The sequence below is a fragment of the Microcebus murinus genome, chromosome 17 (assembly GCF_040939455.1).
Source record: "Microcebus murinus isolate Inina chromosome 17, M.murinus_Inina_mat1.0, whole genome shotgun sequence".
In the NCBI taxonomy this organism is placed as follows: Eukaryota; Metazoa; Chordata; class Mammalia; order Primates; family Cheirogaleidae; genus Microcebus; species Microcebus murinus.
In genome coordinates this window covers 12,298,248-12,314,304 of record NC_134120.1, presented here as the reverse complement: position 1 = coordinate 12,314,304, position 16,057 = coordinate 12,298,248, and the positions used below count along the sequence as shown (strand labels likewise).

Below are 16,057 nucleotides of genomic sequence, written 5' to 3'. Positions count from 1 at the left end.
TTAGCATCACTTATCCACCAAATGTTATTGAGTGCCTAGAATATTCTGGAAACTGGGAATACAAATGCCTGCCCTGGTTTTATTCACATCACACAATGACTTAGAGTAATTCACTGCCAGGCACCCAATCCTAAATCTCTGCAAATATGCTAATTACTAACTAGATGGGGATTGACACAATCTAAGTAATCTTGCAGGCCTATAGGCATTCTGGACTCAAGCTGGAAAGTAGTACAAACGGGAACTTCACAGGTGTTGGAATAGGAGCTCTTTCCTTGGACACGGAAGGGCCAAGAATCAACGATGAATCTATGGAAAAGTGACAAGTTTAAGTGTAATTCTGGCCATGTCTTGGTAGCCAGGGGGACAATAAGGAATAAGGGGAATAGATAATATTTACTGTGTGCCTCCTGTGTGCCAGGCACTGTTCTAAGAACATTGCGTGTATTCATTCATTTGGGCCTTATAACACCCTTATGATGTAGGTTCTGTTATAATTCCTGTCTTACCAAAGAGGCATCTGAGGCACAGAGAGGTCAACTATTTTACCCAAGGTTGCACAGCATGTAAATGCCAGGGCTGGGGTTCGATCCAGGCAGTCTGTTGGTGGTCACAGGGCTCGAGAGAGGTAACAGTTGGTGGCCAGGCTCTTGGCTCTGCGAAGCTGCACAAGTGGAGATATTATTAGGCACTGCTGCAAATCACTGACATCGGGATGGCAGACTCACTCACCCACACAGATGCTCTTGATTTACCCGGTAATAACTTAATCGAATGATTTATACACATCATCTCCTGCTGGCACAAGTATACAGAAACTTAGTTCTGGTGTGTATGAAATAGAGATTTTAAAAATCCAAACGACTTGTGGGGAAAGTACATTTTATGCTGGGAATGGAGAGATGAAAACCTCAGTTCCGAGGGACGCACAGGCCCCCCGTTTAGAATCCCCCACCCCCATCCTACACTTGACTGTCTCCCACATCCTCATAAATCTGAGTGCCTTGGATGTCTCCATAATGAATCAGAGATGGGTATTGATGGATGAGTACCTAGGAGACAGGACCTGTAAAAAGTGATTCATTAACCTAGGCAACCCTTTATGGCTAAAAATACCACAGCTAGGGTTATCTTCCCAAAACACAAATCTAGCCATTTATCTCCTCTGCTTAAAACTCATTAATGGCTGTCCTCTGCCCACAGGGCAAACTCTCAATGCCGTGCCCTGCTCAAGGCTCACCGAAGGCTGACCCCCTCCCGGCCACAGTCTGGGCCTGTGCACCCCACGTTCCAATCAGCCCCTGCGGCCCGGTTGCCTTTTCCTCCCACCTGGGCATCTCACCTCCTGGACTCTGTAGCTCCTGGGGGCTCCTGCTCCTTCAGCCCCGGCTCAGATCTGCCTTCTCAGGAAGCGCCTCTCTCAGACCCGGTGCTGAGACAGCAAGAGCATCCAGCGCAGGATGGAGCCAGGAAGTCCCTGTGATCCAGAGTTAGAAACTCAGACAAGGTGGGGACCTGGAGCTGGGCAGGCCTGAGTTGGGCCCTCCCAGCGGGGAGACCCCAGGAGAAGGGAGGCCCCATGATGAGAACTTCACTGGGAGCAGCTTGTGGAGGAGCCAGCCTACACTGTCACCCGCTGAGCTCAGAGGAGCTGCAGGCATGATGCTGAGGTTGTCCCCAAACGCACTGAGGAGGGAGGAAGCCGTTGCATCTGGCTGGGTGGAGAGCTCACTGGTTCTGGAGCAAAATCTTCGGGGACAGCTGGGATGGGGCCGGAAAAGGCCAGGGCTCAACCGCCCCATGAAGGCGGGAGTCGCACAGCACGGGGGAGGCACAGTGCAGGGGCGGCTGGCTCCCAGCCCACGTTTCTCGGACTCCTCATTTTGTTCCCTTGTAGACTGAGAGCCCATTGGATGGTTCTTAAGGACACAGAAGGTGATGGTGAATCAAAGATCACCAAGGACAGGCTGGCAGGTTTCCTACCAGGTGCCCACTTTGCAGTTCATGTTATTCTCAGTCACTCACTTGTTCAAGCAACAATTCAGGCCCATGGTTGTGTGTCCCAGGCGCTGTGTTCTGGGCTGCGCACAAAGCGGGGAGACAGCCCCCTTCCCCCAGGAACTCCAGGAGCCCTGGAGTGACACTGTGCTAATCACCAGAGAACTGGGCACAGGGAGGCACAAAGGGACTTTGAGGGAGGTGCGAGAGCCCATGGGGAAGCCTGGAGGTTCTCAATTGTCTCTCTGTTTCCGGAATTCCTACAGCCATCATTGCACATGACATTAAAATACTTTTACATTAGGCTTTTTGTTTCCTGTGTAGATCAGGAACGACTTGAGCATAAGTTACATTTTATACTTTATCTGCAACAGTGCTTAGCACATAGTTAGTGCCCAACTAATATTTGGGATTGCTGAAAACAATGCAAAAGAAATTCTCTTTCTTTTTCTCCTCCCTTCCCTCCCCAACCCCTTCCACTCTCTCTGCCTTTTCTCTCCTTCCCTCTGTCCCTCCCCTCCCTCCTTCCAGGATTTCAGCAGGAATTGTACACAGGCAGAGCTGCCCAATGGTGAGCTCGCCCAAGAAATCCTCACTGGGGAAGAGCTCTGCTTCCCTTGCTGGGGGGGTACGTTTTGCAGATGGAGAGCAAAATCAGGCTGTGGGCTTTTGCAGGAGACAAAATTATAATTTGCATTTCTCTGTGGAGTGAGAAGTCTGTAATTTAGGATTTTGCCTAATTGCTGTTTAGAGTTCCCAGAGACTGCTTCTCTTCAGCGGTCATGCATTTTTTGGAGAGGTGCACTATTCATGGCTCTGCAGCTCCATCCAACTGTGGCTTAAAGGTGAGATGACTCAGATAGGGAGCAGGTCAGTCCAGAGTCCTGCTGTTTTTCTGGAGTACAGATTTGTTGAGCAACAAGGAGGAGAGGGAGCAGTGCTGGCGTCATTGAGGGGTTACAAGTACTTGCTTGCAAGTGGCATCTTTGGTCTGTGGCTGCTCCAGTTGAAGCTCTGAGCAGCTGGTGACGGGCACATTCGTGTTCTCTCTGCAGCCGAGGGCTCGCCTTGGACACATGCTCAAGGCTGCAGGACTCTCTGTTTTTCATTTGTACTCTGAGCATTTTGGAAAGTTACCTACTTCCCTTGAAAATTACTTTCAAGTGTTCCTAAGTGGTAGCAAGAATGACATGCAGGCTGCCTGTGCTGGTGGAGGGACCAGGCTGCCCCCTTCCTGGGGCTCCTACTCAGATTCACACTCAACCAAACCAAACCAACCTGCTCGTCTCCCTCCGTCTTAGTTTGAGTTGTCACCAGCAATTAATTTTTTTTAAAGGCACATTAAAGGACCAGAAGTTATGGTCATATTTATCTATCATGGGCAAACATCTTGGCTAATGTAAAACAAATGCACTTTTCATTCAACTTTTCTATAACTGGCAACTCCTCATGGTTTTAAGTTAAGGCCACAGATGTTAAAGCCGCAGGGAGTAGTTTTCAGGTGGGATGAGGGCCAAGCCAAGAGCAGGAAGCTCTCCAGAGGTCCCCTCTCCAGGGCCATCACTGGACTCGGATGTTTGCACCTGGCTGAACCTTTTGCACAGCCTGAGCCCAGCTGAACTGAATATCCCAGAAGTTTGGAACGGGACAAGGGTACATCGGAGTTTGCTCTCACAGAGCACAGGGCAACACGTAGAACAGGGGCTACCAGGCTGTGTGTATGTGTGGGGGGTGTGGGGTGTGAGTGGGGTGTTTCTGTGTGTGTAGGATATGTGTGTGTGATTGTGTGCTGTGTATGCGGTGTACGTGGCATGTGGTGTGTTTTTGCGTGTGTGCGCTGTATATGGGATGTGTGGCATGTTTTTGTGTGTATATTGTACATGTGTGTGATGTGTGTGGTGTGTGTGGTGTGTTTTTGTGCGTATAAAGTGTGTGTGTGTGTGTGTGTGTGTGTGTGTGTGTGTGTGTGTGTAGGGAGACAGGCACTGTAGACAGGCAATGAGTCCTGTCGCAAGCCGGTGCCCTCAACACTGCAGAATGGCGCTAACAGTGACTGTGTCCTATTTGCCTTCTGGGTGCCAGGTGCTTAGCATATGTTACCTTATCTCAGTCTTCAAAACAACTCTATAAAGTATTACTCTCCCAGGTTTGCAGATGAGGAAACTGAGACTCAGGTGACATATTAGTTTGCTAAGGCTGCCGTAACAAAGTACCACAAACTCAAGGGTTTAAAATCCTCCGGAATCCTCCCAAATCCAGAATTTTATCCTCTCATCACTCTGGAGGCTGGAGGTCAGAAATTGAGGTGCCGGCAGGTCCTGACCCCCCTGGTGCTCTGAGTAGGATGCTTCCTTGCCGGGTGCTCTCAGCCCTTGGCACTCTTTGATTTGCAACTGCGTCACTTCAATCTCTGCATCTGTCACTGCATGGCATTCTCCTCTCTGTGTCCTGGTGTCTGTGTCTCCTCTTATAAGAACACCAGTCATGTTGAATTAAGGACCCACCCTACTCCGGCAAGATCTTATCTATCTACCTAACTATATCTCAATGACCATATTTCCAAGTAAGATCACATTCTAAGGTACTGGGTATTTGGTTCTTAACATATCTTTTGGGGGAAGCACAATTCAACCCATTAAACATGAACAAAATAGCTTGCTCAAGGTCACACTGCCTGCAGATGGCAGAGAAAATCTGGACCCAATACTGACTTCAAAACTCCTTTCTTTCCTGTACACTAATTTATGCAATTGCATTAATCAACATGTGTGATTTTCTCAGGTTTATTTTAGCTGTGTATTGCCTTACCCACAACCCTTTTTGCAACACCGCAAGTACTGGTCCCCACAGTGGGAAGACGAGTAGGAAGATGGAAAGTCGTGGATGGGACCTGGGTCAGACTCAGGGATCGAGTCTGTGCCAGACGCCAGATGGGAGCACAGAGATCAAACTAAGTATTTCAGACAGAGAGGATTTAACACAGGAATTGGTTATAGAAACATCAGAAGGGTTGAGGGATCCTGAGAGAGAGAGAAAGAGAGAGAGTATTAATACTATAGTATTAATGGGAACAAAAACAGAAAAAGAGACAGTCTGTAGTAACAAAACATATGCAGGCAATATGGTGCTGGTTTCTGGAGAAACCTCCCTTATATAATTAAACGTCCCTTATATAACAGTGTCTATGGCTGAGGGGAAGGAAAGGAAGAGAAAATCATAAAATCCCCCAAATGACATAAGAGAAGACCAAAGTTGCTGTTCGTTCCACAGGCATTTGCCATTCATGGTGGGCTTAACCTTGCTCTTTCCCCCCAGTGGCAGAGGATAAAGTCTATGACCACGCAAGACAGATGTCGGACCAGAGACACCTACACAGGCCAGACCCCTGAAGAGTGCCATTCTTGAGCAAGAAAAAAACTACTAGACAGAGGAACAACAAGAATACTTGGTTGTCTGGATCTTAGTGATTGGTAAAGTGAAAAACGAAACCAAAAGTCGCCCATCAAAAGACTCCCAAAAAAAGTCTATTACAAAAGATGTTATACCTATTTATTTTCATTCTTACTCTTCCTGATGAGAGTGCTCTTTACTTATACTTGGTAGGAAGGAAATTCCTACCAAGAAGAAAATAGATTACTTGCTGCTGAAAAGAAAGATCTAGAAAATCAAAAATTTTGAGTGATTTTTTGTTGTTGTTGTTGTTATTGTTACTTGTTTGTTTTATACCATTCCTAAGTGAGATTTTCATACTTTTTTCACATAAGCTTATTTCTTTTTGAAAAAGAATATTAGGAGTTCAAAAAAGAGAAACATTAATTTAAGAGGGAGTGTGTTGTACATATATCTCTACTAATAGTTGGAGAGGAGGAAAGTTGGTAAATAAGTCCCAAGCTCCCCACAGCTTCTTTCACCTGTTGTCCCCTTTTGAACAAGGACCTGAACCTTTGTTTTGATGTCGTGGAGATACTGCGAGAAGCTCCTGGCTTATCTTTAACACCTGTGACTTATACTAAGAGTTTACTTGGGCATTTCAGTGATGCCTTGTGGATCCTGACCTAAACCATCAAAATTAAATGTATTTTCCTGAGAGGAATACTGACGTGCTTAAAGCAAGGCACACTTGGCAGGCAGCGTGAAGTCAAACGGAGCTCCTGCCTGCAGCCCAGGGTTGCAATTAATAAAGTTGCAATAGCGTCACAGCTGCAACCTTGAGGATTTCCATCTCCCGCCTAGACTAATAAATTGATCTCTTAGAAACAAGCTGTGAGCACAATTTTAAATTTAAATATTGTGTCACTCTGAATGTGCTTTCCGTCAAGATATTAGCTCAAATGAAGGACGTACTGAATTGAAGTTCTGGATATGTTGGCAGAAGCCTTTAGCCTAATCAAGAAATTTATGGGCGGACAAATTTGCCGGGGAGCCAGACATCTTCTCTAAATCTAGACATACGAGTCATTTAACCGCTGATCTACAGTGTCCCTGAGCTTCCTCGAGGTCAATTAGAGGACCTTATCCATTTAGTTCCGCTTTATGACTTTAACAAATGACTTGCTATTTTTTTTTTTTCTTTCTTGGTTACCAGAAGCTAATAAAAACTTCACGGAGATTTAGAGACAACTAATGAAATCAGGAGCTTTGGATTGCATGCCTACCTGTTCTAGTTCTTGTTTGGAAATTCCACATGTCCAGCTTTGAAAAACACAATGGCAACCAGTCGACGAATAGCCTATATGGATGGGCAGACACGGAGAGATATGAAGAATGACATCACAAAACGTTCAGTGCCTTTCAGTCCCTGTGGAGCCAGTTGCTCAGATGCAGTAACCCTTCTGGCTCTGCCTCTGGGAACATTCAGTGGAAGCTGGTGACTTGGTTGGTATTTCAGACGTGAAGGCATGGGTTGAAAGCAGACGTGGGCTTTAAGGCTTTAAGAGTGGCAGCTTTCTGTCCAAATTCCAACAAAAATAGTCATCAGCTATTTTTTTTTTTTGCTTCAAAGGCAGCAGGAGAACATAGACCCCCAATTCTGTGTAATCCCACTCAACTAAGACTCTAACAACAACAGTTCTATAGTGAGGTTTATGTTATTCTTGGCAGAGCTCAGATCTCAGGTGACATCAAAGGTGACTGTATAGATATATATGCAATGAAGTCAGCTTACAATTACTGTTAGATTTACAAATTTAACTGCATAGGGTCCCAAGTTTATGTGAGGCAGAGAATGCCACAAATGAGGAGATAGATGCCTATGGCACACGCGAGACACAGAGTGCTGATTTCTTGAATACACGAAGAGCTCTTAAGAGTTAATAAAAAGATAAATAACCCAATGGAGCAATGGGCTCTTGTGTATGTTACACATATTTTAATCTGGTGTGACATTTACTCTTTGATTATATTATTTTTGTGATTCTCATAGGCTTGTATTTTATGGGGTCAAGTCTCTGTGTCTTTCTCTCTACCACTTTTATGCTTTAAAAAGACATTCCTCATTCCGAAGTTCATATATTTGATATGGGATTTGGGAGGGCATTAATTTCTGATCCATATGTAAAGTTTTTGGTGTGTGGTTAGAGATAAAAATAGACTCACATTTTTCTAAATAATTTGCCAGTTGTTCCAGCTCCATTTACTGAGTGGTCAGTCCTTTCTTTCCCCACTGATGTGTGGTGTAACCTTTATCATATATTAAATACTCATGTGAGCTAAAAATAAAAAGTCATTTCGGTTGAGAGCCCTGTATTAATCTGAGGAGTTTGTAGAGGTGATGTTCGCAACATGTGGACGTCCTTCCTTTCTTCTCCTCCCCAGAGACTGAAAATAGAGGGAAGGAAGCCAGGGAAACATTAAACAAGGTCTGCTGCTCTGGATAATGTCTATGAAGAAAAAAAGCAGGCAGGGATTTTATGATTTAAAGACTATTATGCTGCTTAAGAACCCTGCGAAAGTAACAATAACTACTATTTATCGGGCACTCACTCTATGCCAGGCGCTGTCCTGGGCAGGTCCACAGGATGACGTCACTCCACCCTTACGACCTAACCCTAATCCACGATGTGGGTGTTGTTATCATCACCCGGCTTTTAGACATCAGAAAACTGAGGCCCAGAGATACCATGTCCCTTCCCCCAAAGTCATTCAAAAGGACAACTGCCTAAAATGTGGCTAAACCAGCCAATCAGCGGGGGCGCTGGGATTGTCACCTTCTTCAAAACAGCACTTCTCAGCAAAGACATCAGATGTCAACAAACAACACCCCAGGAAGGTCCCTGCAGATGGAGCATAGGATGCAGCATCGTCTCGCGAGAGGACATAATGGAATCAAGCCAGTGAATTCTATGGTTCTGAGAAATGTGGACCGCTGTCAATTCCAGGAACTCGTTTAACTCCTGTGTTTTCACACCAGTGTTTCTCCTTTCCAGGAAGGCTAAGCAAGAGGCTTTTCGTCTAATTGGCTTGAGAGGGGAGGATCGAAACTTTTTTCTCACGAGATCCTATGGTAGCTCAGAGAATTCTGTACCCAAATCTTTGGAGATTAGTGGCCTGTGGGTGTTTTTATCTTTTGTAATGAATTGTTTGCTTTTCAGATGTTCATTGAGTGTCTCAGTGGGCCAGCAAGGTGTTAGGCACTGGGAGCACAGGTGAGACCTTTGCCCTCACACAGCAGCCAGTTGGGGGGACACAGCCCCAAATCCAGACCGGGGTGTGTGCCGGGATGTCACCAGGAGAAGCTGCCTTGGGCTCTGTTTACACAAGTCCAGAAGAACCAGACACTGGATTTGGACCAGAGAACAGGAGTCCTGGATTCTTGGGCCCGTTTTCTCACTTGCTGCCTTCACAACTGTAACCCTAGTTCAGCATTCTTGTCCTGAAAATGGGACTGTTAACATAGCTTGACATGTATCTGTAGGTCATTACAAGAATCAAGTGTACGTGAACATTTCTTGAGTGTGTTAGTTGTTGTACAGATGTCAGGTTTTACTACTGCAAGGAGAAATACTGTCATCTGATTTGTTCTTGTCTTTCAGTGGTTGTGTGTGTGTTTTGTTGTTGTTGTTTACTGTCTTGGTACCAAGCAGCTGGTTCAGCTGGCCCAGACTTCATGGCCGGTTGGTTCCAAGTCAGAAAGACAGTCTCTTTCCCACCCCCTTAACATTGCTTCAAACTCCCTAATGAGGAATGGGCTGCCTCGGTGTTTTGTCAGTTCAAACCACATCCTGCCCCGTTTCCACTTTCCATAATACAGCTTCAGACACCAGTGTTTTAAGATGTGGCAGGCTTGCTGGTGAAGCGATAGCAGAGGTCCTGTTCGCAGAAGTGAAAATAATTCATCCAGTGGTTAGCACGTCAGGGTGGGCACTGAGTTTACCCTGGATCCCAACTTGATCCAAATCTCTGGCTTGGGGAGTGGATTCCACTCAGCCTCCCGTTGCTACCTGGACTCACACTCTTCTCCTGGATGAGAACTAAGCCAGAGGCAGGATGGACAGAGGTGACACAGGGAAAGGGCCACATGCTGTCCAGGCCTGGGTCTGAATCCAATTGATGGCAACGGCGTACCCCGCAGTAGCTGGGAAGGACTGCAACAGCCTCTTAGTCGCTTTACAGATGAAGAAACTGAGCCCAGGGAGAGGTGACTGGTCAGAGGCAGAGCCTGGACTGGCACCTGGGTCTCTGAGCTCCTGGCTCTAGTTCATTCTAAGGGGACAAGTTGTACCCATAGCTGTAAGCTAATGACTAGTTGGCATCACCAGAACTGGTTCTGATGACCAAGAATGGCCATCTGGTGATGAAGGATGGTGACCAAGGGGTACATGTCACTGCTGGGAGCTGTTTGCTAAGAGCCAGGTTGAGGCCAGTACGGGGCACCCAACAGCAGCTCAAGCCCATGCTTAGGGCACCCGGCAACCAGGAACATCAGATAAAGGTCGAAAGAATTTGACCCTTGAAGAAGAAGAGAAAGAGGAGGAGGAAGAGGAAGGAAGAAGACGACGAAAAGTGAGAAGGAGCGGCTGCAGTGTGCAAGTGGTCACCAAGAGGAAATCAGAACTCTGTGGAATTTGTAAACTTACGGCTTGGAAACATTTTTGTTATCGAGATGCATGACGGCAGACACCATGATCTTTCAAATGGTCCCAGGAAGCCAGAGAAAGTGATGGGACAGCCACCACCCAAAGCGGGGCTGAGGGCAGAACCAGACCTGGACTGTTGGGGTCCAGGAAAATGATTCAGGACTGGCCTGAGTGACAAGCGTCCCCAAGTGTGTACCCCATGGCCCACTATGTTCAGTGGGCAGCCCAGGCTGGTGGGCACGCGGGGCCTCTGTCTCCGTCCTCCCTTCTGGGAAGGCCTGGAAGGCTAAGGTAGCCCTGACCATAGGAAACACGGATTTCCAAAGACACCTCCCCCGTAGGCTTCTGACTTTGAGCAATGCTTATCACACAGTTGAGGGCTTTCCTTATCTTTCAAAGGTATGGGATGGCCTGTAAGCACTCAACTTTTTAACTCGGCTTCTGATTCTCACTGGGAAGCCTAGGGCTGCATGGAACGTTAGCGTGGGCGTGTGGACAGCTTGCCGTGGGCTGCCGGGTGCACTGCCTGTCTGTGGCCTCTCCCGGAGCAACGCGAGCCCTGAGCCTGGGCGGGGAAGGAGCACCCAGAGGAGACAGCAGCTGCCGGAGCCCGTCCCTTTTGAGCAATAACCAGCACCTGGGAGCGCCCGGTCCCAGGCCTGTCCTGGCTCCGGGTCTGAGCTAATTACAGCTCTGTTGTGGGGAGAGTTACCCTGTGTCAGTTTAACTGACAGCCCAGATAAGAGGTACTGGGCGAAGGCTCACAGGTTGCACAACAAACCACTCTGCCAACCGAGGGAACAGACGAGCCTTTTCCAACCTCTATGGTCAAAAACGAATTTCCTTTAGGGCTGTCTTCTCCACCATCTCCTCTCCATCTCCTATTTTTAGTTTTCAAGTTGGTCTTACTTAGGTTTGGGTTTGGGGGTGGGGGCTTGTGGGTGATTTTCCCTTGGACTCATTCAAGCGTCAGCCTGGTATCTGGCCTCTGGCTTCCTGTCGTGGTTCAAGATGTGCCTGGGGCTCTTGTCCACCACGGATCGGGGTTGGTGTCCACAGGCCAAGGCCACCCGTCCCATCGTGATGAGCTGATGAGCTCCATCACGTGTCAGTGAATTTCATGCCGTGGTATGTTCAGCAGATTCATGCCGCCTTCTGCTCACTCAAGAAGGGATATCCTCTCTGACAGCTGCGACCCCAAACCCACACCCAACAACTTGCCAGTTGGGTCCACCCTGCCACGAAGCTCTCGCCATGGAAGATCAATTAGCCTTCTTCCCCAGTGAACGCCCCCTGCACCCCTCACTCCAATACCGCCTGCACACTCCAGTGTTGCAATTGCTGTTGCTGCATTCCCTCTCCACCACGGTCGTCTGCCCGGGCAGCAAATGTGAGACTTCGCTGAAGCGCTGAAGTCCTACAAAGTGTTTTTAACTGGCCGCAAGCTCATTCAGCAGTGCCATCTGAATGAGGAGCCTCTGGTGCTTCCGTCTCGCCCATGGAGGTACTGCAGACCTCAAGGCAGCGTCAGGATGGTCCAGGGCAGGTGGCAACAATTTCCTTTTTAAATTCTGAGGTACGTTAAGCCAAAGGCAAGAGTGCATTGACAGGCTTCAGGGTGAAGCAGAATGAAAAAGCGCAGGAGAGGCGGGCAAGCCCACAAATGACCAGGGAAGGGAGAGAAGGCAGGAGAGTAGGACAGAGCAAGGGAGGATGGGAGGGGCCCCCACAGTGTTCACAGGTGCCACACCCAGTGTCATGGGGTGCCCTACCTGATGCTGCAGCTCCTGGTGCACAGCCAACAGGCATGCGGCCCTCTGAGGCCCCTTCTCCTCCAGCTCTGGGCTCGAGGGCACTGAGTGCGTGGGATGGGCCAGCCCTGTGGACCCGCGGCTCCGGGCTCTCTGCTCCTCCAGGCTGGGCCGTGGGGGCAGGCACCGGCTCTGGGAGGCTGAGCCCCCTGGCCGGGCTCCCTCCTCGAGGGCAAGGGGGGCCCCTGGGGCTGGGCCCCTGGCGGTGCTGCCGCTGTTCCTCAGACGTCACGGGAGGCTCAGTGAAGCACCCAGTCCCGAACAAAATGGGATTCGACAGGTTCACTGGCACATTCAAGGGTGTTAATGCCCCGCCCTGAATAAAGGCTGTGAGGACAACACGATGCTGTAAAATAAGCCTCTCTGGCATGTGTGGACGTGTGAACTAAACGCTGAGCTCATCCTCCTGGCGTGGCAGAGTCTGGATTCATCCCACACCCAAATCCCTTCTGGGGGCCTCAGGGGAGCTCGCCAGTGTCCCTGACTGCCTGGTTCCGGGTCTCTCACCCCAGCTACAGCCGCTCTAGCTGGTCTCTACCCAGTCGATCGTCCCTGCTTCCTGCTCTGTGCTGAGCCCTGGGGTGTGTGGGGTGGGGGCTCGCCCTCTTCCCTGGCACAATGAGACAGCTTCCTGTCACTGGCCTTTCACCGCTGCTGAATTTAGACAGATGTGTTCAAGCATGGCGGTCCCAGGTCTGACCTCCCGGCTCTGCCAGGCATGTCTAATCCCCTCCAATCCATCATTCTCTTGTCTCACCCCTTCCTTCTTCTCCTCTGCCACCACCAGTTGCTCACCAATAATTCGAAACTGTCTTTTGCAACAGAGGCAACAAGTGTCGGCAGTTTATCTGCTGTGCATGATTCCAAGAATTGAAGTTAAAAAGAAGTCAGGAGAGTGAATGTTGACAATGATGGAGCTCGCTGGTAACCTGTCATGAGTCCTGGAAACCTACTCTGCACCCCGGAGCTGGGTGAGCAGGCGAGCACTTCTCCATCGTCCTGGCGCCCTCTGGCCTCATGGCGTCTTTTCCATTTTGTGTTTCAGGCTCCTCGTGGGCTCGATGCCTGGCCTGCTCCTCCCTGCCCATGACAGCTCCCGGCTCACCGACTGGAGCCTCCCCACCGGGCACACCGGGGAAGTCGCAGGCTCTTATCACCTGCTGTGGGCACGCAGATGATCATCTGCTGGGTAAGAAGATCCTCCCGGGGCAGGGAGGTGGGGGGCGAGGCGTCTGCTCATTTCGAATTAGCCCAGCCATAATGAAGAGGTGCTGACAGACAGATGAGGGGACCCAGCCTCTCTCGTGTGGCATTCCAACTTCTGCCACAAGAACTTGTCTACACCTAGGATAAAAGGTTGGGAGGATGGTGTCCCAGATCGAAACGGGGACTTCGTGCGTGACTGCATGTGCGAGTGCTAGTGTGTGCGTGCGTGTGTGCATATTCGGGGAAGAAGGTGCAGTAGGTTGTTGCTGGAGAGGGCCAACGACCTTATGTCAGGAGATCTTGGCCAGTGGGCAGGAGGAGAGGTGAGAAGAGGGACAGGGACAAAGATCTCTGAGCTGAGTAGAGGACTAAGAACCAGAAAGAGAACAGGAAACCTCTTTGCTTTGAGCAGAACCTGGCTCAGGAAGGCTCCTTTGGATTCCTTGGCATTCCATCCGTGTTAGGAAAGACCTGATCTTTTAAAATAGAAGTTAGAAAAAAGATCCTCTTGCGTAACTGGCTCTCTGCGTGGGGCAGACCCAGGCCCGTCCCAGCAGGAGGGCCGCGGCCCTCGGGAGCTCCCCGGCCGGGGAGGGAAAGCCGGTCTCCCACGGCCCTCAGGGGAGGCGTGGTGGCTGGGAGGTCCCAGGGGAGCCCCTAAAATGATGAAAAGCTTCCACGGGGTTGTTACTGGTGTGGGTATCAGCTGGGAAGCATGTTTCTAAGTGGAACAGCACAGTAAAAAGAGAGAGACGCCTGCAGGCATCATCCTGTTTCAGAGAAAAAAATCCTTGGCCTTTGACTTGGCGTTAAAAAAAATCCTTGGCGTGTGACTTTGCTGTTCTGCTGACACGTGGGCCAGTGTGTGGCGGCACCAAAAGGGTCAGGCTCCCTAGGACTGTGGGGAGGGTGAGGGGCAAAAAGAGAGAGGATTCCTGCCAGGAAGCCCAGTGAAGGCAAGGCTCGGCTTGTGTGCGAAGAAGTTGGGGTGCGAGGGGTGGCCCCAGGGCTTCCGCCAGCAGCCGGGGCCCTCTCTGCCGCAGGGCGGAGAGAGGACATGCGAGGCCCGGGCTTGGCTTCCAGAGAGGAGAGGGCTTCTTGGAGTTCCTGAAGCCTTCAGTTGGGAGAAGCAGGTGGTGGTGGTGGGGGGGTGTCCCCTTGCTTTCTAACACCCCCAGTGCTGCCTGAGGCGGGATTTCTGGACATCTCCCCTGGTCATTTCTCTCCATGCTCCTCTCCCGGGTGTGGCGGGGCAGGCTGGGAGCTTCTGGTAACTCCCTCACCTGCGCCTCTCAGCCGAGCCTCCTTCCCGCACAGGTGTTTACCGAAGCCCGGAGAAGGCGCTCACTGAGTGTGTGTTGATGAAATTCCCCCAAACCCATTCGTTGCTTTTCCTTCTGTTATGTGAGATGTTAAAAAAGGGCAGGCCTTTGGGTTTGTTCTTTCTTCCCTACAACACGCCGACAAGGTGGGGGTTCAGAAGTTGTAGCACATTGAGAACCAGTAAGGCTTTCAGAGAGCTGGGAGGAAAAGCCCCCAGGTTCATCCTGAGTCGGATACACAGCCGCCAGGCTGGCCCTCGTCTCTGCAGAGCTCAGGTTTGTGGGGCCACATGGAGCAGGAGGAAGAGGCCCCTGCTCTCTCAGGTTTGCAGCCATTTGGGGACCAGGTGGGAAACGCTATGGAACGTTTGGAAACGTTAGAGGGCAGCCAAGGCCACGGCTGCAGGAGCAAGGCAGGGGCGGGTAGAGCTGCACAGGCCTTTCCAGGAAGGATTCCTGGGGGAGGTGGAATGAGTCGGGCCCAGAGGATGAGGAAGGTCATGTCATGGGGAAGGGGGAGAAGGAATTCTAGCAGGTGCATGTGTGTGAGTGTGGGTGTGTGTATGTGAGTCAGAATAAGCTTAAATCTGGAAGTGGGCTTAGCAGGGGATATTTGGCTCAGAAGAAGAGTGAGGAACATTCGTTGAGCTTCCCATGTGCTAGGCAGCACACTGACATGTGTTAGCTCACCCCATCCTTGTGACAGCCCTGAGAGTCAGGTCTTATTATGTTCATTTTACAGAGGAGTAAACTAAGGTTCAGAGATGCTTGAGCCATGTGGCCCACCAGGGAAAGAAAGAGGACCCAAGCTTGTGTCAGTCTCCGAAGCCCCTGCTCCTACTCACACCCTGGTGGGACCCGGCTGGTGGAAGGCGGGAACGTGGTGTTGAGTAGGGCAACGCGGTTGCACAGAGAGGGTGAGGGGTCGACGTTGGAGACTCGAGAAGGGGACAGAAGATTCCAGTCTTATTGCAGGAGGCCGTAGAGAGTTGTGGTGGGTCTTTGACCATGGGAGGCCTGTAGAGAAAGGGGTTGGGCTTAGCTAGAAGATGCCAGAAGGCAGGGAGACTGCACAGGATTGGGCAGCATGGGCCCGGCCTGAGGTGGAGGGGTGGCCAGAGACAGGAAAGGACAGAGCAGACAGACAGCGCAGGAGACAGCATCTCCCAAAGCAAGTTCCATACGTAAGAGGATCTACTAGTGGTCGCATTTGGAGAGCTCTGGGTTGAACAAAATAGGGTTCTTTATTGTAGAACTTCTCCTAGCCTCTGATATGCCCAACGGGACTCTGGGAAATGTAATCTGTGGTATTTCTCGAACTTACCTGACAATGAAACCCAGTTTCTGCCAAGTGCCTCCTGGAGCTGGTGTTCCACAGAACGCTGTTTGGGAAACGCTGCAGGGTCCATCCCCCGCTGTGTTGTGGGTGAGTGGGTGATTCGCTAATTTGGAGACTTGAGTGCAGAGTGAGGCTCTTGTTTGACTGTCCTAGTGAGTCTTCTCGTTTGTTTACTTTGTTTTCTTAACCTTGATAGGGATCGCTGCCCCAGAGTCTGCTGCTGCCGGGGACCTTGGGACAATGTGTTTGCTCTCCCTGTGGCTGGCCTGCAGGCAGGAGAGGACTCACCTTGACAACGGCCCCGCG

General features: G+C 50.0%; 2 long non-coding RNA genes across 2 annotated transcripts in view; one reads left to right on the top strand and one right to left on the bottom strand.

The window, feature by feature from the left end:
- LOC142861648 (uncharacterized) overlaps positions 1-7,008 on the top strand; it is an 80,026-nt gene extending 73,018 nt beyond the window's left edge. The window contains exons 2-3 of the long non-coding RNA XR_012912868.1: positions 5,314-5,468; positions 6,584-7,008. This is a non-coding gene — a long non-coding RNA (uncharacterized LOC142861648). The remainder of the gene's footprint in view (positions 1-5,313; positions 5,469-6,583) is intronic.
- On the bottom strand, positions 516-12,146 carry LOC142861649 (uncharacterized). The gene is made up of 3 exons (XR_012912869.1): positions 11,846-12,146; positions 1,343-1,477; positions 516-664 (listed from the first exon to the last, which is right to left on the bottom strand). It is a non-coding gene; the product is annotated as an uncharacterized LOC142861649 (long non-coding RNA).
- Positions 12,147-16,057: the final 3,911 nt, after the last annotated feature.